We start from the raw sequence: 27,524 nt of genomic DNA, 5'->3' as shown, positions 1-27,524 counted from the left end.
ACACAGAAAATTTCAAAGCTCGTTTCTCCCTTTAACTCTTCCCTCACCAACCCGCCCCCCCCCATCCCTTTCTCCTCTGTTCACTCTTCCCACTCACTCAAAAATCACTGCCCACCTCCACGGTAAACCTTACATGACCAGAACACATATGTATTGCTAGATCCAAGTCCAATATTACTCTTGCAGAGTGGTAGAGACCTTCAGTCAGGAATGGGGTGGAACTGCTGCAGTCCTGAGATGCCCACAACAAATTTGCCTTGCAGCCTATTAGCTGCAACATTTCTCAGAACATTTCCAAAGATTCCCTAGCCTTTAAACAGGGATTAACCCTTTGCAGAGCTGATGTCCTCTGACTGCGCCTTCTAAAATCTTTCACAGCAATCAATTCTTTGACAACCCCCAAAAGTGTGTTGGTCCAATGCAAGATATGGAAAACCATGTCTTGATGCACAGTTTGTTGTATGCAGTGAGTTAACACTGATAAAAGTGATACCGGATGACACTCTAAACTTGGACAAAGTGACAATTGAGTTTACAGGGTGGCTCCTATCATGCATTTATATGACTTCAAGGATTGAGAATGAGGTCTATTAATGATAGATCTTTACTTTAAATAATGAAAAAGATGTGATTTCTTATACACTGTGGGTACATACATGTACTCGATTCTACTTATTTTTCTGCAGCTCATTACCAATTCAAGCAAAGCCAGTTGAGCCAGTTTACATATTGTGTAAAGCTTGGCAGTTTTAGGTAAGTGCTGACAGGTGGCAAGTTACATTCACGGCAGAAGAGTTTAATCTCTTACACTTGATATCTTCTGTTAAGTCGTCAACCATCAAAATTTTGGGGGTCTCTGCAGGCCAGAAACACCAGGTAGATAAAAAAGTAAGTTAAAAGATGGGTATCTGCAAACAAATGGAAAAGGATAGAATCAGAGAAGACAGGAAAATTTTTAATTGGAGAAGGGCAAATTATGAGGCTATAAGGCTAGAACATGCGGGTGTGAATTGGGATGATGCTTTTGCAGGGAAATGTACTATGGCCATGTGGTCGATGTTTAGGGATCTCTTGCAGGATGTTAGGGATAAATTTGTCCCGGTGAGGAAGATAAAGAATAGTAGGGTGAAGGAACCATTGGTGACAAGTGAGGTGGAAAATCTAGTCAGGTGGAAGAAGGCAGCATATGTGAGGTTTCGGAAGCAAGGATCAGATGGGTCTATTGAGGAATATAGGGTAGCAAGAAAGCAGCTTAAGAAGGGGCTGAGAAGAGTAAGAATGGGGTATAAGAAGGCCTTGGCGAGTAGGGTAAAGGAAAACCCCAAGGCATTCTTCAATTATGTGAAGAACAAAAGGATGACAGGAGTGAAGGTAGGACCGATTAGAAATAAAGGTGGGAAGATGTGCTTGGAGGCTGTGGTCCTCAGTGAATACTTCTGTTCGGTATTCACCAGTGAGAGGGAACTTGATGATGGTGAGGACAATATGGGTAAGGTTGATGTTCTGGAGCATGCTGATATTAAGGGAGGGGAGGTGTTAAAGTTATTAAAATACATTAGGATGGATAAGTCCCCGGGGCCTGACGGAATATTCCCCAGGCTGCTCCACGAGGCGAGGGAAGAGATTGCTGAGCCTCTGGCTAGGATCATTATGTCCTCCTTGTCTACGAGAATGGTACTGGAGGATTGGAGGGAGGCAAATGTTGTCCCCTTGTTCAAAAAGGGTAGTAGGGATAGTCCAGGTAATTATAGACCAATGAGCCTTGCGTCTGTGGTGGGAAAGCTGTTGGAAAAGATTCTTAGAGATAGGATCTACGGGCATTTAGAGAATCATGGTCTGATCAGGGACAGTCAGCATGGCTTTGTGAAGGGCAGATTGTGTCTAACAAGCCTGATAGAATTCTTTGAGGAGGTGACCAGGCATATAGATGAGGGTGGTGCAGTGGATGTGATCTACATGGATTTTAGTAAGGCATTTGACAGGGTTGCACACGGTAGGCTTATTCAGAGAGTCAGAAGACATGGGATCCAGGGAAGTTTGGCCAGGTGGATTCAGAATTGGCTTGCCTGCAGAAGGCAGAGGGTGGTGGTGGAGGGAGTACATTCAGATTGGAGGATTGTGACTAGTGGTGTCCCACAAGGATCTGTTCTGGGACCTCTACTTTTTGTGATTTTTATTAACAACCTGGATGTGGGGGTAGAAGGGTGGGTTGGCAAATTTGCAGACGACACAAAGGTTGGTGGTGGTGTTGTAGATAGTGTAGAGGATTGTCGAAGATTGCAGAGAGACATTCATAGGTTGCAGAAGTGGGCTGAGAAGTGGCAGATGAAGTTCAACCCGGAGAAGTGTGAGGTGGTTCACTTTGGAAGGACAAACTCCAAGGCGGAGAACAAAGTAAATGGCAGGATACTTGGTAGTGTGGAGGAGCAGAGGGATCTGGGGGTACATGTCCACAGATCCCTGAAAGTTGCCTCACAGGTAGATAGGGTAGTTAAGAAAGCTTATGGGTTGTTAGCTTTCATAAGTCGAGGCATAGAATTTAAGAGTCGCGATGTCATGATGCAGCTTTATAAAACTCTGGTTAGGCCACACTTGGAGTACTGTGTCCAGTTCTGGTCACCTCACTATAGGAAGGATGTGCAAGTATTGGAAAGGGTACAGAGGATATCTACCAGGATGCTGCCTGGTTTAGAGAGTCTGGATTATGATCAGAGATTAAGGGAGCTAGGGCTTTACTCTTTGGAGAGAAGGAGGTTGAGAGGAGACATGGTAGAGGCATACAAGATATTAAGAGGAATAGATAGAGTGGATAGTCAGTGCCTCAATACAAGGGGACATGGCTTTAAGGTATGCGGTGGGAAGTTCAAGGGGGATATTAGAGGAAGGTTTTTTACTCAGAGAGTGGTTGGTGCGTGGAATACACTGCCTGAGTCAGTGGTGGAGGCAGATACACTAATGAAATTTAAGAGACTACTAGACAGGTATATGGAGGAATTTAAGGTGGGGGGTTATATGGGAGGCAGGGTTTGCGGGTTGGCACAACACTGTGGGCTGAAGAGCCTGTACTGTGCTGTACTGTTCCATGTTCTAAATGATAATATAAAGTCTTTCTCCTTCTAGAGGGAGCAAATCAGGAGTGTGATAGAATACCCAGAATTTTCCTGAACGAATGCAGCTCCAACAATACTTGAGACAAAGCAGCCACTTGATTCACATCCCATCTACCATACGTGCACTCCCTTCTTCAATAGCTTACCATGGATGCAACAACAATGATTCCTACATCAAGATGGACAAGGCCAACATGTGCATTGGGACACCATGACCTACAGGTTTCCCTCTAACTTTCACACCATCCTGATTTGTAATATATCACTGTCCTTCATCAGAACTGGTTTAAATCTTATCCAACAGCATTTGGGGGCACTTTATCAGAAGCATTGTAGTGTTTCAAGAAAGTGGCTCATGAAAATGTTCTCTGGGCAATTGAGGATGGCAATTTTGGGCCTTATCAAAGATAGACACAATGTGCAAAATGAATAAATTAAATAAAAACAAATATTTGTTTGAATAGACATCATTCTCCTTTAATCCTCCTTTTGCCAGTGATAAAAGTCTGTTATAAAAATTAGCTTATATTTTCTTTGCATTAACTCTTCAAATTATGACACAAATACAGATTTGGTTCAAAAATAGTGAATATACCAACTAGACCAGAAGAAGTAATGAAGCATTTGGAGCACACATTCAGACTTAATGAGCTATAATATGAATCTTCTAATTGGTTTCAGAAGTCCACAAGACATAGGAGAGAATTAGGCCATTGACCCATCATGTCTACTCCACCATTCCTTCATGGCTGATTTATTATCCCTCTCAACCCCATTCTCCTTCCATCTCCCCATAACCTTTGACACCCTTACTAATCAAGAACCTATCAATCTCTGCTTTAAATATACTCAATGACGTGGCCTCCACAGCCATGCGTGGCAATGAATTCCACAGATTCACCACCCTCTGTCCTCCACGACCTGGATCAACATGTTGACATTGTGTGGAGGCTTGTATGCTTCAAGGACTCCATCACCCGATACCAACTCAGGGCCACCTGTGGATGAGATGCCAGAAGAAGACTGACCTCACCCCAGCTCCCGAACGGACAGATTTGCATCTGCCCCTCCTGGGCCATGCCATGTGAAACAACAACAAACCACTCTCTGTCTAAAAGAAATTCATCCACATCTCTGTTCTAAAAGAAAACCCTTACATTCTGAGGCTGTGCCCCCGGTGCTAAGAAACATTCTCTCCATGTCCACTCTCTATGACTTTCTATATTCAATAGGTATCAATGAGACTCCCCCTCCCCCATTCTTCTAAACTCCAGCAAGTATAGACCCAGAGCCATCAAGCATTAACTCTTTCATTCCCAGCATAATTTCATTGTGAACCTCCTCTGGACCCTCTCCAATACTAGCACATCCTTTTTCTGATACTCCTTATTCACAGAAGCAGGAAGCATTTGCAAACCACATTCTCATAATCGTTTTAACCCCAAGAAATGCATAAATCTTCACATTAGCTGAATTGCTTTGTCCCAAAAAAAGGAATAAAGTATTTGCATTTATTAATCAGGTTTAAAAAGTGGGATTCTCACCCTTTGTTACATTGAATCTTCCACTCATTCACTTATTTGGAAATTCAGAACTGGTTGGCCTTCAAAATATAAGAAAACTGATACAATGCTCTCCTGTCAATTTTACCTTTTCGTTAGATTTATGTTTAACTGTGTTTAGCAATGATCTCGAATAATTCTCTTTTGAAGGCATTGTGAATAACATCAGCAAGTATGCTGATGATACTAAGCTGGGTGGCAGTGTGACATGTGATGAGGATGTTAGGAGAATTCAAGGTGACTTGGATAGGCTGGGTGAGTGGGCAGAAACTTGGCAGATGGCGATTAATGTGAATAAGTGTGAGGTTATTCACTTTGGGAGCAAGAACAAAGGCAGATTATTATCTGAACAGTGTGGAGTTAGGTAAGGGAGAAATACAAAGAGATCTAGGAGTACTTGTTCATCAGTCTCTGAAGGTGAATGAGCAAGTGCAGCAGGCAGTGAAGAAGGCTAATGGAATGTTGGCCTTTATTACAAAGGGAATTGAGTACAAGAGCAAGGAAATCCTTTTGCATTTGTATAGGGCTCTGGTGAGACCACACCTGGAGTATTGTGTGCAGTTTTGGTCTCCAGGGTTAAGGAAGGACATCCTGGCTGTGGAGGAGGTGCAGCGTAGGTTCACTAGGTTAATTCCTGGGATGTCCAGACTGTCTTACGCAGAGAGGTTAGAGAGACTGGGCTTGTACACGCTGGAATTAAGGAGATTGAGGGGGGATCTGATTGAGACATATAAGATTATTAAGGGATTGGACAAGATAGAGGCAGGAAATATGTTCCAGATGCTGGGAGAGTTCAGTGCCAGAGGGCATGGTTTAAGAATAAGGGGTAGGTCATTTAGGACAGAGTTGAGGAGGAACTTCTTCTCCCAGAGAGTTGTGGAGGTGTGGAACGCACTGCCTCAGAAGGCAGTGGAGGCCAATTCTCTGGATGCTTTCAAGAAGGAGCTAGATAGGTATCTTATGGATAGGGGAATCAAGGGTTATGGGGACAAGGTAGGAACCGGGTATTGATAGTAGATGATCAGCCATGATCTCAGAATAGCGGTGCAGGCTCGAAGGGCCGAATGGTCTACTTCTGCACCTATTGTCTATTGTCTATTGAAAAGTCTAGGCAAAGGGCCAAAGCACAGGATTTCACCAAAATGTCTAAGAGTAGCACAATAAATTAATGAGTGTTGCCTTAGTGGTATCAAGCTTGGATTTAAGTGAGATAAGTGAGTTCCCTTTTGTGCGAGTCAAAATGGGAAAAAAAAAATCACAGATAATGGAAATCTCAAATAGAAAGACAAAATGCTAGCAGGTCAAGCAGCATCTGTGGAATCAGATTTTCATGCTGAATATATGTTATTCCTTTTCTCTGCACTGCTTATTCACTTTTGTCATTTATAGATATTTATGTCTTTACAAGGTACTGCTGCCACAAAACAAAAGATTTCATGTCATAAAGTGTCAATAAATCTGATTCTTTTATTTTGCTTATTTTTCCTTTCTAATTGTTCCATGTAAGCCATTGACCTGATGATCTATGCAACATATTCCTTTGCCAATCCTTGCCTCAATCCATCAGAGATATTCCCTTGTCCATTCCACCCATCCCCACAAACACCACCTCCCCTGGAACCTAATTTGTTTTCTCCCTTTTTCAGTTTTAACAAAGAGTCTCTGGTCTGTAGCATCTGTAGTTCTAGCCTTTCCCCATTCTCTGCCCATGCAATACTTCTTGACCTCAATGCAGTGAGAAAATACTGAAGTGGTGAAACACAGCATCTTCCTTCAAGTGGTAGAATTCATCACAGTATTCCAAAATGAAGGGTCATTATCTCAACCAGCTGTTAGTATGATATTAACATGATATATGATATCATGAAATAATATCCATTCAATGCATGGTTGGTTAATTATATATTTCTGGGCAGAAAGGGACAGCAACATTCAATAAATGGCTCAAGTTAGTTATTTTATCACTTGAACTGAGCTTGTTCCCCACCCCGGATAATATTCAGACAGGCATCATCATTGGAAATAACTTGGAAAATGTGTAGCTCAAGTGGTTGATGATTGAGTTGAGAACAACTCAACCCAGGCATCATCATTGTTTTAAGCATTCCAACTAACGTGTTAACATGCTAACACTACATGGGGAAAAATAAACAGCTTTTCCGGGAGCTGTAAGTTGTCATTATTAGCCAATCGGAGAAGGAAACAAATCAGATGGCTCAAAGGGCATGGCCGAAAGGCGATTGGTTGCAAGCTGGGTCTGCGACCTGTCACCGCCAATCAACAAGCCATAAACTCGTTCATATAGGTCACTGTTCTGTGAAACATGAACATCACACGAATCCTTAGGGCAGTTGTTTGTGATGGCGCAAACCAATTATTCCCACCTTTGTGTGATTGAAGGCGTCTATACAGAAAACGTTCGGACAGTGCTGCCGGGATAGGCGTTTACAAATGACCTTAGAATTCGAGCAGGACTGTCGGTTCCGGACTTGAACTTCACTTTGAGGAAGGGGCGCTTCCAATGCCCGATCGTGCCTGACATCATTGGAGTGTCATCTGCATTAGAATCCGTGCTGGCTTGGCCCTGGAGAATTTCTGCTAAACCCCACGATTCCGGAGCGCAACACGAGGAATTTCATTGGCTGTGAGCGAACTTGGGCAGTCCCAAGGTTGTAAACATTCGTATTAAATGTCTTTTGAGCTGGCATGTCGGGCAGTCCGCAGGTTAGGAGAATCTAAAGGAAAAGTTTAGTATAAATGTTGTGGGATCATCTTTCTGTCGTGCGACAACTAAAACCGCACGGAAGAGAAACGCGTTGTCTTTTTCACTGCCGACGAGTGTGTGCGAGTCGCTCATCACGTTCGCCTACAGAACAATGGGCGGCAACAAGACCATCATTCATGCGATACCATCACACGTAGCACTTGATCTACAGTGGCATTGTTAAATAATTTGACACTAAGTCACATAAAGTGATCAGTGCTCAAAAGTTATTTGGTGCTTACTCACCGCCCGTTACGCCGCTAGCGTGTAAGGTCAATGAAGGTCCAGCAATGAAGGTCCTCCATCGCGGGCGATCTTCAAGGCTTCCCTCATCGTGCCAGTGACTTCCTTTCTGTTTTCACCACTGTCAGCCATGTGAACCCCGGGTTGAGACTCGGGAATACCGTTGCATTCAAATGTAGAATGATTCTTCATTTACGTTGAGCCAGAGTTGTTAGTCCTGAGCTGAAAGACCAGTGGACCCTGCCCTTTGATCTGTTTGGCATGGGTGATCAAGAGCCGAAATATAAAGCCCTGACTCCAGCCAACATGGTTCTTGGGGTCATCGAGGCATGAAAGCCTCCAAACTAAGACAAGGAGAATTATTTGGTTTTGGTTTGTTATTATCACATACAGCAAGATGCAGCGAAAGGCTTTTGTAAGCATTTGGGTGCAGTCCATACACACGTACATTGAAGGCATGTGAATGAAATAGAATGCAGAGTAGTGTTTCATTTACAGAGAAAATACAGTGCAAGGGCCAGGGTAGGCTAGATCCGGAGGTCAAGAGTTATCTTTCAAAGTATGAGAAGACCTTTCAAGAGTCTGTTAACAGTAGCATAGAAGTTGGACTTGAGTCTGGTGGCATGTGCACTCCAGATTTTGTTTCTTCTGCTTGCCAGGACAAGGGAGAAGAGAGAGTGACTGGGGTGGGAGGGGTCCACAATTATGCTATCTGCTTTCCTGAGGCTGCAGGAAGGGAAGATGAAGTCGATAGAGGTGAGGCTGATTTGTGTGATGGCTGCATTCAGAATTCTCAGCAATTTCTTGTGGTTTTAGGCAGAATAATTGCCAAATTAAGCTAAGATGCATCCATATATTTTTTCAAGGACGTCTAAAAGGCAAATGATAAAGATAGAGGAGTGGAACAGGTTTAGGGAGAGAATGCCAAAGCTTGGACTTCAGCAGGAGAGGACAACCACATTCATGGGGAATAATGCAAACTGGGCTTTACAGGCAGCCACAGTGCTACAGTAATAGAGCTTCAGCTTCAATCTTCCAGTGACTCAGGTTTGATTTTCTCACGGGCAGCTTTTTTAGAGCTGTCGGGGAGGTTTAAATTAATTTGGTGGGGTGGAGGGAACCAGAGGGAAGGGACTCAGGATGGGATCGTTGGTAAAAATGCAAAGATAACATGCAGTCAGTCTGACAGGAAGGGCAGGCAGATGATAGGACAAAACTGCAGCCAGCAGGGTGAATATCAGTGCATTAGGGTAGTAAATACAATACTTGAAGTGGTATATCTCAGTGCACGGAGTATAAGAAATAAGGTGGATGATGGTGTTGCACTATTACAGATTGGTGGGTGTTATGTTGTGGCCATCACAAAATCGTGGCTAAAGGATGGTTGTAGTTGGGAGCTGAATGTCCAAGGTTACACATTGTATTGGAGGGATAGGAAGGTAGGCAGAAGGGGTAGCATGGCTCTGCTGGTAAAGAATTGCATCAAATCAGTAGGATGTGTAATCTAGTGTGACAAAGGATCAGAAGATGTTGAATCCTTGTGGGCTGAGTTAAGAAACTGCAAGGGTAAAAGGACCCTGATGGCAGTTATATATAGACCTCCTAACAGTTGCTGGGATGTAGACCACAGATTACAATGGGAAATTGAAAAGGCATATCAAAAGGGCAATGTTATGATAGTCATGGGAGATTTCAACATGCACATTGATTGGGAAAATCACATTGGTAATTGATGTCAAGAGAGTGAGTTTGTTGAATGCCTAAGAGATGTTTTTTAGACCAGTTTGTCATTGAGCCTACTAGGGGATCAGCTATACTGGATTGGGTGTTTTGTAATGAACTGGAAGCAACTACTGAACTTCAGGTAAAAGAACACTTAGGAGGCAGTGATCACGATATGATTGAGTTCAAGTTGAAAGTTGATAGGGATAAAGTAAAGTCTGATGTAGCAGTATTTCAGTGGAGTATAAAGGAAATAACAGTGGTATGAGAGAGGTGTTGGCCAAAGTAAATTGGAAAGAGATGCTGGCAGGGATGACAGCAGAGCAGCAATGGCATGAGTTTCTGAGAAAGAAGAGGAAGGTTCAGGATAGATATATCCCAAAAATCATTGGATTCTGGCATAGAAAATTGCAAATGTCACTCCACTCTCTAAGAAAGGACGAAGGCAGCAGAAAAGAAATTATAGACCAGTTAGCCTGACCTCAGTGATTGGGAAGATGTTGGAGAATTGTTAAGGATGAGGTTATGGAGTACTTAGTGACACAGGACACATATGACAAAGTCAGCATAGTTTCCTTAAGGGAAAATCTTGCCTGACAAACCTGCTGGAATTCTTTGAGGAGATTACAAGTAGGATAGATAAAGGGGATGCAGTGGATGTTGTATATTTGGACTTCCAGAAGGCCTTTGACAAAGTGTCACACATGAGACTGCTTACCAAGTTAAGAGTGCATGGTATTACAGGAAAGTTACTAGCATGGTTAGAGCACTGGCTGATTGGTTGGAGGCAAACAGTGGGGATAAAAAGGATTCATGTCTGGTTGGCTACCAGTGACCGATGGTGTTCTGCAGGGGTCGGTGTTGGGAATGCTTCTTTTTATGCTGTATATCAATGACTTAGATGATGGAATAGATGGTTTTGTTGTCAGGTTTGCAGATGATACAAAGATTGGTGGAGGAGCAGGTAGTGTTGGGGACACAGGTAGGCTGCAGAAGGACTTAGACAGATTAGGAGAATGGGCAAGAAAGTGACAAATGAAATACAATGTTGGAAAATGCATAGTCATGCACTTTGGTAGAAGAAATAAATGTGCAGACTATTTTGTAAATGGGGAGAAAATCCAAAAATCTGAGATGGAACTTGGGAGTCCTTCTATAGAACACCCTAAAAGGTTAACTTGCAGGTAGAGTCGGTGGTGAGGAAGGCAAATGCAATGTTAACATTCATTTCAAGAGTCTAGAATACAACAGCAGGGATATGATGCGGAGGCTTTTCAGGCACTGGTGAGGCCTCATCTTGAGTATTGTGAACAATTTTGGGCTTTTCATGTGCTTGTATTGGAGGGAGTTCAGAGAGGGTTCACAAGGATGATTCCGGGAATGAAAGGGTTATCATTTGAGGAACATTTGATGGCTCTGGGTCTGTACTTGCTGGAATTCAGAAGGATGAGTGGGGGGATCTCATTGAAACCTTTCAAATGTTGAAAGGCCTAGACAGAGTAGATGTGGAAAGGATGTTTCCCATGGTTGGCAAGTCTAGGACAAGAGGGCTCAGCCTCCAGATAGAGGGGCGTCTAGTTAAAACAGAGATACAAAGAAATTTCTTTGGCCAAAGGGTGGCGAACTTGTGGAATTTATTACCACAGGCAGCTGTGGAGGCTGCATTGTTGGGTGTATTCAAGGCAGAGCTTGATTAATTTCTTGATTGGATGTGGCATCAAAGGTTACAGGGAGAAGGCCGGGAAGTGGGGCTGAGGAGGCAAGAAAAAAGGATCAGCCATGATTGAATAGCAGAGCAGACTCGATGGGCCAAATGGCCTAATTCTGCTATGTCTTATGGTCTGAATGCAATAGAATTTATGAAAAACTATAAACAAACAACTGACATACAACCAATGTACAAAAGATGACAAATTGAGCAAGTAATAAAAAGAAAGTAAAGAAATAAAACTGAGATGGTAAACCATAGAGTTCTTGAAAGTGAGTCTATAGGTTGTGGAGTCCATTCAGCATTGATGCAAGTGAAGTTATCCACGCTGGTTCAGGAACCTGATGGTTGTCGGGTAATAACTGTTCCTGGAAATAGTGGTGTGTGACCTGAAGCTTCTGAACCTGCTGTCCGATGGCATTAGTGAGATGAGAAAGCATGGCCTGGATGATGAGGGTCCCTGACAATGGGCACTCCTTTCTTGTTGCAGTGCTCCTTGTAAATGTCAGATTAGTGCGGGATTGGTGTAGATGGTACTTGACGGTTGGTGCAGATTCTGTAGACTGAACAGCCTGTTTCTAAACTGTATCCAACATGGAAACAGGCTATTTGGCCCAAATGGACTATAGCAAGCATGATGTCTACCTGAGCTAGGCCCCTGGCCTCTTGCAGCCTATGTCGCTCCTTATTCCATATAGCAACCACCCTCTGTGTGAAATGACAACCTTCAGGAACCTCAAATGATTAGAGAAAATTTAGAATTAAAGGAATCAGTGAGGTGGATGAAGGGACATTATTTTTAAGTGACTGACATTCACTCTTCATAACATGTTACTGAAATAGCTGATAAATCTAAACTAGGTGGGGCTGTGTACACAGAAGAAATTGTAAAGGGATTTCAGAGAGATGTGATTATACTGAATCGATGATCAAGATTATGGCATTCAGAATATAATGTGGAAAAAATGTGAGTTCATCCACTTTGTTGGAAAGTGGATGCAATGGAAAAACAGGGATGCAAGGTGAGAGACTGAGTAGTGTTGATGAAAATTTAGAGCTATACAGCATGGGAAAAACCCTTCACCTCATATCCTCCATGCAAACCAAGTTCCTAGTCCTGTATTTGACCCACATGCCTTTCAACCTTTCCTATCCAATGTAACTATCCAAATGTTTTACATGTTGTTATTGTAGCCAGCTCCACCACAAATGGTTCCACATAACTGCCACATTCCAGACACGGTAACAACCTCGTGAAACTTTTCTGAACCTTTTGCAGATTAATGGTGTCTTTCCTACACCCAGATGACAGAACTGCATCCAGTTAAAGAGTGATCTCAGCAATATTTGGTACAGTTGTAACATGAAGTTTCAATTTTTACACAATGTCCTAACGAATGAAGGCAATCATGCCAAATGTCTTTTGCACTGCCCTATCTACCTTTGTCGCAATCTTCAGGGAATTTTGTACTTGTACCCCTAAGTGCCTTTGTTCAATGTCACTCTCCAGGGCCCTGCCACTTACTGTATACGCAACACTTCATGTGTCAAAATTACATCCTGTAGGCCATTCTTTTTCCAATTGGCTAGCTTGCCGTGGATTGCACTTGATCTAATCTTCTAGATCAGTCTACAATCTGGGGTCTTGCTAAAGTCCAAGTAGACACCTGCCCTCATCAATCCTTTTGATCACCTCTTCAAATATTCATCAAATTTGAGACACAATTTCCCATTGCTATTACTAATCAGTTCTTGCCTTTCCAAATGCAGGTTGAAATTCTCAGAATTTCCTCCAGTAGCTTTCCTGCTACTGATGTTAGCTTCACCAGCCTATGGATCACTCGCTTGTCTTCATAAACATTCTTCAATTAAGACACAATAATAACCATCCTCGAGTCTTTCATACCTCAACTGCAGGCAACGGTGATACAAATATCTCTGCTTGGGCTCCAGCAATTTCTTTCCTGGCTTCCCTGAGATACATTTGGTCAAGTCCTGGGGACTTATGCTCTTTAAAACCTCCTCCACTCATTTTCCTTTTGTAATGTGGTTATGGTTCAAAATGTCTAAAGGCACCTAGATGGGCTGCATACATATCACTGAAGGTCAAAGTGCAGTCACACCTTGTGATTTGGAGGGAAAGTGTTGGGTTGCCTTTTATTACAGGAGTTGACTGCATAAGTATTATTACAATTATGTACAATTTTAATGAGACCACACCCAGACCATTATTTACATAGAAAAGATGTACATGCAGAGAAGTACAGTGAACTGGTTCCAAGGATTGTGAATTACCTGAAGACGAGTGATCCAGTAAACTGGGCTTGATTCTCTAGGGCAGGGGTTCACAAATTTTTTTATGCAATGCACCCATACCATTAACCGAGAGGTCCATGGAGCCCAGCTTGGCAACCCCTGCTCTACAGTATATAAAAGTGAGCGGTGATCTTGCTAAAACTTACAAAATTTTTAAAACGGGACAAGAGAGATGTATCTAGTTTATCAATGTCCTTAAGGGAACAACATCTTTTGTTCTTACATGGTTTGGTCAATACCCCAAAACCAAGACAGTATGGTTGATTCATAATTACATAAATGGCTGAGCGAGTCACTCAGTTCAGGGGAATAAGGATATTAAATAAAATGGTGGTCCAGCAGGTGACACCTGCATGTTTTAAAAAAGTACTCTAAAAGTATTAAGTAGTAGCCTGAATCTTGAATTCTAGGTCTAGAAGTTTGTCTCCAACGTAATAAGCTATGCATATTAATCTCACTTTTGAATATCAATTCTGCTGACTCTATTTAATACATATATCAGAGGACTAATTTCTACCCTGTAATCTTCCGGGGGAGGCAACCAGCAAATTGATACACAGTATGGTAACAAGTCTTAACAAATGGACTTGTCATAAACATAGAGAAACTTATATAGTTCATTATTTAAATCTATAATGAAGTAAAAACAATGGTTTAACAGAAGCACCCTGCAGACAAATAATCCCCTATAAAAGTACACCTCTGAAACCTATTTTACCAGCTTTGTCCGAAGTCACATTTGACATACCCAACCAATCTATAAATTTAGTTGAGTGCTAGTCCTACCTATTCAAATAGGAGCTTGTTAAACTTTATACATTAACCTATAGTCGATATAAACAGAATAATGATTGGAAACCTAGTATATAGATTCTTTATAATCCATTCTTCATGTAATGATATTTCAAGGGTTTCAAAGGAACATTTAATGTCAGAGAAATGTATACAATATACATCCTGAAATACTATTTCTTCACAACCATGATATGATTATTACAAAATTTGTGGTTAAAAAAAGAGAAAAGGAAAACATAACTTCATGCATACATCAAAACAGCTGCCAAGGGCATATGAAAGTTATATGCAGAAGAGAACAATGGCAGTAATTCTCAGCAAGTCTCAATTTGCAAGTTACTACTTTTGTAAAACAAAATCAATCATACTGATGTCTGTAAACTTTGTCTGTATGAAAAGCCATTCATCTACAGAGTAGGCTAAAAAAACAGGTTATTTGACACTTCTTCCCAATGATTAATTTAATCATTTGAGAAGCTATTCCATGATGACAAAGACAAACCTAACAAGTACAAAATCCGAAGTATGCAGCAAAGTCACTCAACCAAATGACCAACAAAATATGAAACTACCATTTCATATCCATTTCTGTGGTTTTCTGAGAATTTCTCACAAAAGAATTAGATAAATTTGAAATTGAATGTTCAAAGATTTATATCAAGGAATTGATGAGATTCAGAAAGAACATATTGTTTTTAAATAAGGCATTCAAACAATACATGTGACAGCAGGCCCAGAATTAAGTAACCATGATTGTTATTTAGAGAAGATACAGACTGTTTATTATAAAGAATGTTGTTAGTCAATAATCTATTGAGTCACGAGAAGTCATACAGCACAGGCACAGGCCAATAAAATGGTGGTCCATGCTGAACATATAGCACCCGTCCAGACTATCACATTTACCAGCGCCTTCTGCTTTAGTGATTCAAGACTCATTGTATCTTCGTTACAGGTAATTAGCTAAAAATCTGAACTGTTGTTTTTGAAGTGAGATTTTAAAAATATTCTTAACCCAGAAAGTAAATATAATGATTTTTTGTATGATTACTTTTATTTAAGGGAACTTCTCTTGTTAAGTATTTAAATGGCATATTTAAAGGAATTGAAAAGCAGGATCTGGTTAACAATGGGCAAAGTGATAGCAATGGAAGGTAAAATATGGTTGTATTTTTATATCGCCTTTTACTCTCTTTCAGGAAATGTCAGTAATTTACAATCTGAAATGTAATTGCTAGGTAATATGAGAACTCATCAGGCAATCTGTGCAGAGCAAGCTCCCACAAGGAGCAATATGATCAAATAATCTGTTATTGGGATATTACTTGAGGGATAAATGCAGGCCCGGGTTTCAGTAATAATTGCATTGCTTCATTTCACAAAAAAATGCCTTGAGATCTTCTACAAAAACCTTAGCATTGCATCTGAAAGATGGTAACTCAGATAACAAATCACTTCCTTAGTTCTGCACCAGTTTCAGACTGGATTTCTATGAAGGTAGGCCACAGCAAATGGATGAAGAGCAAAGCAGATTTTGTGCCCAAGGCTCAAAGGCTAATTTTCCTATGTGTCATCCCAATGCTGGCAAACCTAACACACTCCAGTACTCCAAAGCATCTTCCCAGGCCCTTTGGACTTCAAGATCACTGCTCAAGTCTTTGTGTTCCTAGATCCACAGAACCCATTGAGCTCATTGATCCCAAGATCACCATTATTTGTATTCAGCCTCTGGTTTTACTCCTCCCAAACTGCAAGATGCTTTCCCCAGTTATCCTAGGTGGCGTTGTAGTTTGCCTGGTGTATTTTATGTAAGATTACGAAAGACTAAAATAGACCATAAAACCATAAGACATAGGAATAGAAACAAAAACAACAGGAATTCTGCAGATGCTGGAAATTCAAGCAACACACATCAAAGTTGCTGGTGAACGCAGCAGGCCAGGCAGCATCCCTAGGAAGAGGTGCAGTCGACGTTTCAGGCCGAGACCCTTCGTCAGGACTAACTGAAGGAAGAGTGAGTAAGGGATTTGAAAGACATAGGAATAGAATTTGGCCATAGATTCACTACTCTTTAGCTAAAAAAAATTCCTCCTTACCTTTGTTCTAAAAGGTCATCCCTCAGTTTTGAGACTTTGCCCTCTAGTTCTAGATAGCCTCAGCACATCCACCTTATCCAGTCCTTTCAACATTCAGTAGGTTTCAATGAGATCCCCACACATTCTTCTAAATTCCAGTGAGTACAGGCCCAAAACTGCCAAACTCATCTTCAATGTTAACCTCTTCATTCCTGGAATCATCCTCATGAACCTCCTCTGGACTCTCTAAAATGACAACACATCCCTTCTGAGATATGGGGCCCAAAACTGTTGACAATACTCCAAGTGCAGCCTGACTAGTGACTTATAAAGCCTCAGCCTTATCTCCTTATTTTTATATCCTACTCCCCTTGAAATAAATGCCAACATTGCATCTGCCTTCTTTACCACAGACTCAACCTGTAAATTAACCTTCTGGGAGTCTTGCAGGAGGAGGACTAAGTCCCTCTGCACCTCTGATGTTTGAACCTTCTCCCCATTTAGATAATAGTCTGCACTATTGTTCCTTTTATCAAAATGCATTATCATACATTTCCCAACACTATATTCATCTGCCACTTTTTTGTTCATTCTTCCAATTTGTCTGAGTCCTGGGGCAATAGCATTGCTTCCTCAGCACTACCTACCCCTCCACCAACCTTCGTATCATCTGCAAGCTTTGCCACAAAGTCATCAATTCCATTATCCAAATTATTAACAAACAATATGAAAAATAGCAGTCCCAATACTGACCCCTGACTATTCAACAGCATCCAACCAGAAATGACCAGTCTCCCAAACCAGTTCATGCCAGTATTTATGCACCATTTGTGGTACTTCCTCCCTTCTTTCATTTGAGTATTACTCAGTATTCCGATCTCTCTTATATACTAACTAGGCTATCATTAAAAACCTAATTCATCCTCATAGTAGAACGTACCATATTTTCATTACATTTTTGAGTTTAAAAAAATACATTGGAACTCCTATTGTTTTCTTTGCAATGTGGAACTTTCTCACTTACTCTGAAAGACGAGCATTCCTTCTGCCAGTCCTATAAAACACCAAGTTCATCTCTCAGTCATGCAGGTTCCAGGATTAGTATAAATGCTGTGATAGAGTTAGGATCATGCAACACAGTAACAGGCCCACTGCCCAACTGGTCCATCAAAGCTGGTCCACTTACCAGTATTTGGCCCACAACCTTCTAAGTTTTTCCAATCAATGTACCTGTCCAACTATCTTCTAAAAATCATCATTCTACCTGCCCCACCCACTTCATTTGGCAGCTCATTCCACCCACACATCAGCTTTTCCACCTTTTGTGTATAAAAATGCTGCTGCTGAAGTTCAAATATTTTTCCTCTCACCTTAAACCTATGTCCTCTGATTCTTGATTGACCCTACCCATGCCCCTTATGATTTTATAATCTATAAAATCACCTCTCAGTCTCCTACATTCCAAAGAATGTATTCCTAGCCTTAAGTCCTGGAAACATCCTTGTAATTTTTTTCTGCATTCTTTCCAGTTTAATAACACCTTTTCTATAACAGGCTGTTACATTAGTGTTGTGAGCAGTAATATATTTACATTAGTGAAACCCAATTTTGCATGAGTAATAGCATGGATCCCGTTCCTTAAGGTTCTTACAGCCAGGGATGGTAGTGGGGATAAACTCTCACTGCCTATCAGATGTGCCCAATGGCGGGTCTCAAGTAGCCCCTGACAACCACGTCCAGCTACTCACCTTAATGTGGCTTAGCTACTAAGCCCAGAGGAACCATTTCTATTGACAGGAGAAGGAGCAAAGGCAACTAGTGGTGTCTCAAAACCAGCCACTTCAGGCAGAAGGGGCTCATCATTTGTGGTTGGCAGCTCATCTAGGAGAAGCAAACTCGGATCTCAAACATCCACTGCCTTGTTGCTATACCCACTCATGGGGAAAAGCTTCAGGAATACATTTTGAGGAAAAATCTGGAGCTGCAGTCCTAGGGCAGTCCTACATTGAGTTCAACGCTGGCTGGCAATGCCGCTGGTGCCAAACTGTATTGGTGTCTGCCGTTCCTTTAGATTCATCAGCTTGCTCTCCATATTGTACTGCCCTGGCCTGCATATCGATAGCTGGGATGCAACATCCATCCACCGTCCAACCCCACCAACGGAAGGGCCTCAAGCATGGCTCCTTTGCTCATCTTTCTGTGAATCCTACATTCGAACTACAAATTGAGGATCCAATCTATATTCAGTAAGGGATATTTTAAAATACAAACATAATGAATTGAAGCAGAAATAGATCTTTCCACTTGAAGCTTCTTCCACCATTAAACAAGATCTGTCTCAAAAACCATTATCTTCCTCTGTCACTGGAGTCCTTTAATATGCATAAATCTATAGATCTTGCATTGAACACAATCATGACCATACCCTGAGAGGCATTAGAGCAGAAATTCTAAAGTTTCACCACTCTGAGTAAGAAAATGTCTCCTCATCTCAGTCCTACCCCTTTTCTTGGGACTGTGAACGCCGTCTTTTTCCAGTTTGGATTCCTTAGCCAGAGAAAACATTCTGGTAAGCCATTTGCGACAACTTTCATGATACAATAGGCTCCTATCAATTCTCTACTGTAACTCTTAAGATTCAGCTTCATAAATGTGAAGCTTAAAAGTCGGTGTCTGATTTCATCAGATCCACCTTTTAATGTTTATTTTAAATAAAAATGCCCGTAAGAATGTAAAACACTGGAAATAACAGTGGTCAAAATCCCAGCAAGTTGCAATCGCTCACTGCTTCACGTATTTATCCAAAGCGCCCTTAAATTTTTCCACTACCTTGAACAGCTCGTTCCACATTCACCACCCTCTTTGTAACGCAATTAAATCTAATTTGGCCGTTCAACCTCCCACTTCTGTGTTTTTCGATCTTTAAAGCGAAAATCAGAAAATAAAAATCCCCTGACAAAGAAAAAGCCTGGTGTGGAGAGCCCCGAAAATGTTAGTTTCTTTCAAAAGGAAGACTTAAAAAATCCGTGAATGTTATTGCATCATAGAATCGACGGATCTAGGAGGGTGTGGCTAAAGCGCACATTAAGACAAAAGCAGGTCGGTTCCACAAGAAGCCAGATAAAAAGAAACAGTGCGATTGAAACGACAACAATCTCTTCAAAAAAATAGCGGGAGTATTTACCCATTTTTGTTTTAAACCTCAACTTCTGCCATTGAAAGTGAGCTCATCGGCCATGAGCTCTCTACAGGTGATTGGTGACACTCACCAACCAATCACAATGCGCCTATTAGCCATTGCAAAGTTGTTAACCCCAAGTCTTCTGTGGTTGTGTTTTAATCTTGGTGATACCACACGGCCGATTCCCCTACCACCAACCCCCTCCCTCCCTCCTTCCTCCCACCCACCCCCCACCTCCTGGACAGAAAGCTGTGGTGCCAGGTGGGAAGAGCAACGAAACGTTTGCAAACAGCGATCGGGTGGCTGTTTGATATTTGTAAAATAGATTGGCTATATCGCATCTGTTGTTTCTAAAGCACAAGTAATAGCCTTTCTTCTGATAATCGTTTTGGACAGGGCTTGTCAACATCCTCCCTGGATGCAGATTGGTGAGTTTTTTCCTCCCCCCCCTTAAAAATATTCTCACTCGTTATTTGAAGTTATTTTGAAATATTATTTTAATGCAACTTAAACAATTTCTTGGAGGTGAGGTGAAGAAAGGATATATAAATTAACAGCATGGGAAAGATGACGAGTGTATTCCCTTTGCTTTGGTCTCGATTCCGCCCATGCTGTCGCGTCAATCGTGGCGAAAGATAGATAATTGCGAACATTTTCAAGAGAAAAGGGGAAATACAACATTTTATTTGAAAAGAATCCCTTTTAACTAATCCACAATACAGGGAAAATATTTCGGCAGTTTCCAAAATAACTTTATTGGATCGAGTCGGGACTTTTTTTTTGCCTACCCATTCTTCAGATAGAGGTAGCAGACAAAATGAGACACATATGTCTGAGATCAAAATGTGTACGATGCATGGATTTTACAGAAATGTATAAGGGAATATGTAACTGATTAATTTTCTCCCATTCCAAGACGGTGAATGACAAATGTGATCTGCGTTGCACCGGACACACTGTAACTCTTTAATAATGGGTGAGATTGGAAGTGCTGCGAAATTGCTGGCTGCGTTTGGTTTGAGAGGGGGGAGGGGTGGGAAATGACATATTAACTCGCTTTATATTAAGTTACGGCTGGACTAATGGTCGCTGCTCCTCTCTTTTGCAAATCATGTTCCATGTTCCGCGCCATTGGTGGCAGCTCTGGAAAGTCGGGGTGGGGGGAGTAGAGAGCTTATGCTTCTACCCCCCCCTTTTATTTGGGGGGGTGGGGTTAGGAGTTTAGTCGGTTTAATTGGATATTAACACATGTAAAAGTTGGGCGTATTTTCAGATGCATTCGGGCTTTCATTTATTTTTTTATTTACACACGGTGGAAGATTTAACGACGCTTGGATTGTTTGCATTGACTGTTGTTGGTGGCGCTGTTTTGCGCTTATGGGGGACTTTGAATCTAATGTCGATTTGACCAAATTGAAAGGAGAGAAGAGGGGGGGGAGAAAGGGTGGACAAACAAATCATAATATATTGTTTTATTGTACGAGGGGCAGAGGTAGAGGGCTGTGCAAGCAACTACCGTGCATTGCCATGTGCATTTGCCTCGAGATCATTGAACCAGTATTTGAAAAGAATATCTTGCCCTCATCCTTGGCGGGGCCCCTGGTTTAAAACGCACTAGCTGCTTCTGCTGCTTTTCACAAGGGGCGGAGATTTGATAAATTATATCAAACGACACCACTTTCATTTTATTGAGAATCCGGATGGTTCTTTCCTTTCAATGCGCCCACTCCTTACCCCTCTGTTTCCCCCCCCCCCCACACACACACACGATCTCCTTTTGCCAATCTTCACCCATTTCTTTGTAAGTTATTGTAACCTCACTGAGTTTACGATTTTGATAATATACCGCTGGTGATCTAGACGATGTGTCGCTGCAGACAGAAATCAGGTGCCATTTTCCCCCCAAGTTTTTTTTGTGTAATGTGAAAAGTGACGGTGGCGTTAAATGGTCTAAATAAATGGCTGCATTAGTTTTTCTAACGACCTGGAGTTTGTGTCTGATTTTTTTTTAAAAAACGCTCAGTGGGTTTGAATTTTCTGCTTTGTTTGAATTGATTCGTACAGATGATTTTAAGAGTGGATCTTTGAGGCGGAGTTAAAGGTGAACTGATTTAATTGTATCTACAGTAGATGACAGGCAGATCGATGTGTTTCACGAACAGAAACACCCCCACACTGCTAAAAGCCCTGCCACATCGTGAAAATATCATCCAGAGTGCAGTACTCTGGAACTATCCTACACCAACACTAGTACAGAATATCGCAGGGTGCCTGTGAGGCCATTGTTGTGCCACACTTAAAAAGAGCAGTGATTATTCACAGACATATTTGCTGTATTCAGTACAACCAAAAATGACTAGTGACGGGTAGAATTACATCAATCTACAAGATGCTTATCAGAAATGTGACCTAGTCTTGTTCCACCACTATAAAAAGAGACATTTTTGCTTTAAAATTACCAGAACCAATTTTATCATGTAAATTTAGTGGAGTGAGAAATATTTGACAGTATTCATATGGGTACAAATCAAATTGGATCTTTGTTATCCAAGAATTAATTATTCATGATTATTGTTGGATGCTTATGGGTGTCATCATATGTTTTCATTTTTTATTCAAGAATAAACCGAGATTTGCTTCAGAACCGTCTAGAACTAATCAGTTTACTGCAGCAAATTAGGTTGTCTCCTACTCACTTCTAATGTGGTGCAGTCATAAAGCATATTTCTGGCTCTTTCAACCCACCCTTTTGGTGGGGTGGGGGGAGGGAGGGAAGATAATCATTTAGGGAATCAGTGCAGAACATAGACATCTAAATGTGGATTCCTGCATGAAGATATGCAGGACTGACTGCATTCACAACCTCTCTGTCCTTAAGAGTCCGCTGGTTCGTTTATTTATTGGATTTGTATGTAATTTATAATTAGAGGGGAAATCATTTATTTACTGTCCCATCCAGTTTCAATTGACAATACAACTTGCAACTCACACTTACATTTACATGGAATCACCATTGCTATTGCTTTTGTATTTTAACTGGGAAAGGTAAATATTTTAAATGCAAAGTATACATAGTCAATGTATTATTAAAAATTTATATGAGTTGTCTGTTCAGCTTTGATATCTGAATTCATACCCATAGGAGTGGAATTGTCAACTTCTTTATTATATGTTCTGCTCAATCTGATCCAAACTGATCAGCACCTCAACTTCATTGCAGCAAAGGTGGAATTATATACTTCATAAAAGCCCTTGCCACGCAGCACAATTTCTGCTTTGAAAGCTCCATTTACAAGCACTTAGATGAGGGAAAGTTCTAGATTTAGTCCATTCTCTATGTGGAGAAGGTAATTCCTATTTGTATTATTTTGAAGAGACTAGTCCTAATATTGTGTTATTGTGATTGCACTTAACAGAAAAAAATATATCTACCATATCATGTCCTTTCAATATTTAAAACATCTTAATCAAAGCAGCCCCTCATTATTAAATATATAGAAATATCTGCATATACCATTAATTTCAGTACTGTTAAGATCTTTCACTGAATAATGGGCAATTTCCTCATTGCAGATTGTAAGAGTTCTTCTAGAAATTAATTTTGGCATTCATACCCTGTATTAATACACGTAGATGGCATCGCACCAGTGGAGCAAGGATAGAGATAAAGAAATTGAAAGCAGAGAAGATGGGTACTACTGAGATTGCAAAGAATTTACATGCTAATTAAGTAACTAATTTAATTGCATCTAATGCCAAGATATATAAATTGTAAATGATTCATTTCTAAAGGCTAGCCTCATGTAAAGAAAATAATACCATACATTGCAGCCACCATTTTGGTTCTCTACCTGCACCACAAAACTGTTTCAAGGATTAACCATATTAGACACTGCAAATGCCAGGACCTAACACAAGGCAGTGGTTACACCTGTGCATCAAATTTCAGAATAAGATTTAATTTATTTTCCTTGGGTAACATTTATTGTCATATTCTCTTAAACTTCACTATCCTATCCGTTCAAATGCATGAGTGTAAATGCTTTTTCACTTTGCTTTTCTTCTAGAATTTTCATATACCATTGTTCTTACTTTGTTTTATTTTAATGAATCTCTTGTTTTTAGACTTGAAAACTCAAAGTTGGATCACTCTATTCATTCCACCTATTTCAATTTCTATCTTGACACCTTTGAGTATTCAAAGCTGGATCAATCCCATCAATCCCTGGGTGTTAGCTTTTATAGATTATCCATTTTTTTCTGGTGGGGGTGATGTATTGCTAGGAGAGAAGAGAATTAGATTAATATAGCATCCAACCTCCCTGTGATAAATATGAAGAAGGCAAGCCTATTTCATTCGGAATCTGAAGAGATTTGGTATGTCACAAAGGCTCTAGCAAATTTCTAGAGATGTACTGTGGAGAGCATTCTAACTGGTTGCATCATTGTTCTGTCTTCCTTGGTTGCAGTAATTGACCATGACTCCCGTGCCTTGTCATGCCTTTTGCTCTCCACAGAGCGTTGCAGAACAACCTTCTTGGCTGTTGGATCTCATCCGCCCAGTCTGCTGGAGATGACCTTGCATGCTAGCACAGGCGTGTCCCTACCTCACTGGGGTATAAGGTCTGCTAGTACTCTCACATGGTTTAGCCCACATGTCGAAGCAATGTACTGGAGTGTACCCACTGTCGCATTCAGACAGCTCCTTGGAGCCACAGATGATAGCACAAGTACACTACCATGTGTTTTTGATTGACTGTAAAAGAATAAATTCAGCACAGACACCTAGTGTAGATAAAGTACTGCCTTCATCACTGATTTTTGAACACAAATACCTGTGCATGCAGCTAATACTGTCTAAAAATTGTTCATTAGCATGGTGTAATATCTAAAGGCCACACAACTGCACATGATTGATGCTAGTTAGAAACTGATTAGCAACACTTTCCTGCCCCAATTAAGTAGCATGTTGTACTAAATAAATGAAGGGAATCCTAGGTATTTCTTGATTAGTTTTTGTTCTTAAAGAGTTGTCCCAAATAAGTGGCTGCCTTGATTCACTGATGGACCAATTAACTGGAATCACTGTATATCTTATTGAAATTTATAGTATATTTTATGTATTGCACTGTACTGCTGCCCCAAAACAACAAATTTCTGAACATAAGTCATAAAACTGATTCTGCTGCTGAATGCCATGAGTAGGAAACTCTATTTTAATTTTTGCTGTACACCCGTACATACTACCCGATGTGGTGCCTGTATCCCTTGGCTAATTTAGTACAATGTGGGAGGTGGCCATTTTGGCCATTGTCACAGCCAGTTCTTTGAGGGTTATCAAGTTATATTATTTCTTTTCTTCAGAATATTTAAATTTTACAACCGTCACCAATTAACGTTAAAAATTTGTTCCTACCAGTGCAGACAACTATAAATTACTGCATTTAAAAAAGAAAAGGAAGTTATTTGGCTCCTTTTGACTGCTGTACAAATTGGGTATGATCATGGCTGATCTTTTGCCTTCGTGGCACTCTACTGCATGAGCTGTGTATCCCTTGACTCCTTTAATATCCAAAGATTTATTGATCTCTACTATGAATATATTTGCTGACTGAGTCCCCACACCACCTTGTAGATAATTGTAAAGATTCATGGGTGAATAAATTTCTTACCATCTCCATTTTGATTGGGTGATCATTGAGTTTTGAGGATGTGGCCCCTGTTTTGCTGCATCTTAATCATTTATCAACCATGCATTCACTATTTAGAAGTTTTTTTGTTTCAATGAAATTGACTTTCATTCTTCTAAACTCAGGAATTTGTGGGCAGTTTGCTTTATTCCTGCTCATAGCATAAACTCTGCATGACAGGAATCAATTGATGAAACTTTGTAGCACTATCAAAGCCCTTTGTAATTTTCAAGAAGACAGATTTTTTCTTATATTTAAATTCTCTTGAAATAAGGACAAAATATAATTGCACTTAATTACTTGGTGTACCTGCATATTAACTTAAGTGAATCAGGTACGTGGATACCCTGGTCCTTCTGAACATTTAACATATTTTAGTTTTTAAACTTTTAAGAAGAACATCATCTTTCCATTTTACTTATGTCAAAATGGATGAACATCTGTTTTCCCAATTTATATTCCACTTGACACATCCTCATGAAGCCAACTTGAATCCTCTTCAATCCATGCTAGCATCTGATTTAGATCACCAGCAAATTGGACATATTGAACTTGACTCTCCTCATCCAAATATCTGGTTATAGAATATGAAGGGATGGAGCACCAGGAGGAGTTTGTACGTTCTCCCATGTCTGTGTGTGTGTTTCCTCCCACAGTCTAAAGACGTACTGATTGGTAGGTTAATTGGTCATTATAAATTGTCCTGTGATTAGGCTAGGATTAAATCGAGGGATTGTTGGGCGGTGCAGCTCAAGGGCCAGAAGGGCTTCTCGATAAATAAACAAACAATTCTGTGGGGAAAAGGACCGGTACTGTTTTGTACTGTTCTACAGTACGTTAATTCCCACTGGTCACAACCTCCCAATCTCTCATTCCTGTTTGTTGTTTTCAGTTGCTTAGCCAGTCCTCAACCCACACTAATAATCCAAAATCCTGTATGCTCTGACGTTGTGCAGCATCTTATTTAAGGCTTTAAAGTTCACTTATCTCACATACATTGATTTCCTTCTTATCTATTCTGATGGTTACAAACTCAAAAAAAAGCTGATTTGTCAAACATAATTTCCCTTCTATAAAACCTCTGCTCAATCCTGTTATTATCTTAAGAGGCTTGTTATCACTTCCTTAATAGACTATAGCATTTCATCTACTTCTGACGCATCTCTCCACTGAAATGTTTGACAATTATATTTATTTGGTGCCCTTTGGGTTTAAAAAAAAAGAAATGTTTTCTTATTTACTCTTTCAAGACCTCTCCATAACTTGAATGCCTAAATTAAATCTTCTCTTAACCTTTGCTTTAAGGAGAACAATGCCAGTTTTCTTTGTCACATTGTGGAATTGAAGTTCCTTGCTTTTGACATTGTGGTTAACCTCTGCACTATCTCCAACCCCCCACAGGGTGATGGAGAATTGATCTGTTTGCTTGTCCTTTAATAATGTCTCTCAGTTGTACTGCTAAGTGTATGAATGAGGGTGTGTGGCAGGGTTAATGTAATATGATGTTATTCCACTAATTGGGGAAATTCAAAATTGGGGGCAAGATCTTCGGAACATGAAGAATTTCTTATGGGGGTTGTGACTCTTCAGCATTCTTTTCACCAGAGAGTTGTGGATGCTGAGTCATGGACAAGCTGGGATAGACTTATGGAAGATGTGGGAGGAAAGCTAGTGATCAGGTCAGTCATGACTTATTGGAACTATGGAGACCGTAAGCTATAGGAGCAGAATTAGGCCACTTGCTCTGCTCTGCTATTTCATCATGGATAATCTATTTCTCTCTCAGCTCCAGTCTCCTGCCTTCTCTCCATAACTATTAACGCCATGACTGATCAAGAACCTATCAACCTTGCCGTAAAAGTACCCAGTGACTTGGCCTCCACACCCGCCTGTGGCAATGAATTCCACAGATTCACCACCCTCTGGCTGAAGAAATTCCTCCTCTTCATCTCCGTTCTAAATGGAGATAATTAATTCTATATTATATTTCTGTTATAATTCTATTCTATATTCTATTCTTTATTAGTTAATTCTATATTATGAGGCTGTGCCATCTGGTCCTAGGCTCCTCCATCATAGGAAACATCTTCTCCCTGCCCACTCTATCTTGGCATTTCAGCATTCAATAGGTTTCAATGAGACCCCCTCTCATTCTTCTGAATTCCAGGCCCAGAAGTCCAGACCCAGCTCCTTGTATGATGAGCCTTTCAATCCCAGAGTAATTTTCTTGAACCTCCTTAGAACCCTATCCAATGTCAGCACATCCTTTGTTAGATAAGGGGCCCAAAGCTGCTCACAATACTCCAAGTGAGGCCTCACCAGTACCTTATACAGACTCAACATTACTGCCTTGCTTTT

General features: G+C 40.7%; 1 protein-coding gene and 1 long non-coding RNA gene across 11 annotated transcripts in view; one reads left to right on the top strand and one right to left on the bottom strand.

Annotated features, from left to right (window-relative positions):
- Positions 1–19,557, bottom strand: part of LOC140195519 (uncharacterized) — a 61,753-nt gene extending 42,196 nt beyond the window's left edge. For 5 of the 10 annotated variants that reach the window (XR_011885498.1, XR_011885501.1, XR_011885503.1 and 2 more), the window contains exon 1: positions 19,480–19,549. This is a non-coding gene — a long non-coding RNA (uncharacterized lncRNA). Of the gene's footprint in view, positions 1–7,056; positions 7,516–19,479 lie in introns of those variants that run through there. The other 5 variants (XR_011885499.1, XR_011885505.1, XR_011885502.1 and 2 more) reach the window with 4 other exon arrangements.
- Positions 19,558–19,719: 162 nt separating this feature from the next.
- LOC140195516 (enhancer of polycomb homolog 1-like) overlaps positions 19,720–27,524 on the top strand; it is a 201,790-nt gene continuing 193,985 nt past the window's right edge. Inside the window, exon 1 of the mRNA XM_072253972.1 lies at positions 19,720–19,904. The gene's annotated coding sequence lies outside the window, so the exon portion shown is untranslated. The remainder of the gene's footprint in view (positions 19,905–27,524) is intronic.

Source organism: Mobula birostris, chromosome 3 (genome assembly GCF_030028105.1).
Source record: "Mobula birostris isolate sMobBir1 chromosome 3, sMobBir1.hap1, whole genome shotgun sequence".
Classification (NCBI taxonomy): domain Eukaryota; kingdom Metazoa; phylum Chordata; class Chondrichthyes; order Myliobatiformes; family Myliobatidae; genus Mobula; species Mobula birostris.
The sequence above is the reverse complement of the archived record's forward strand: the minus strand, read 5'-3'. Positions and strand labels throughout refer to the sequence as shown.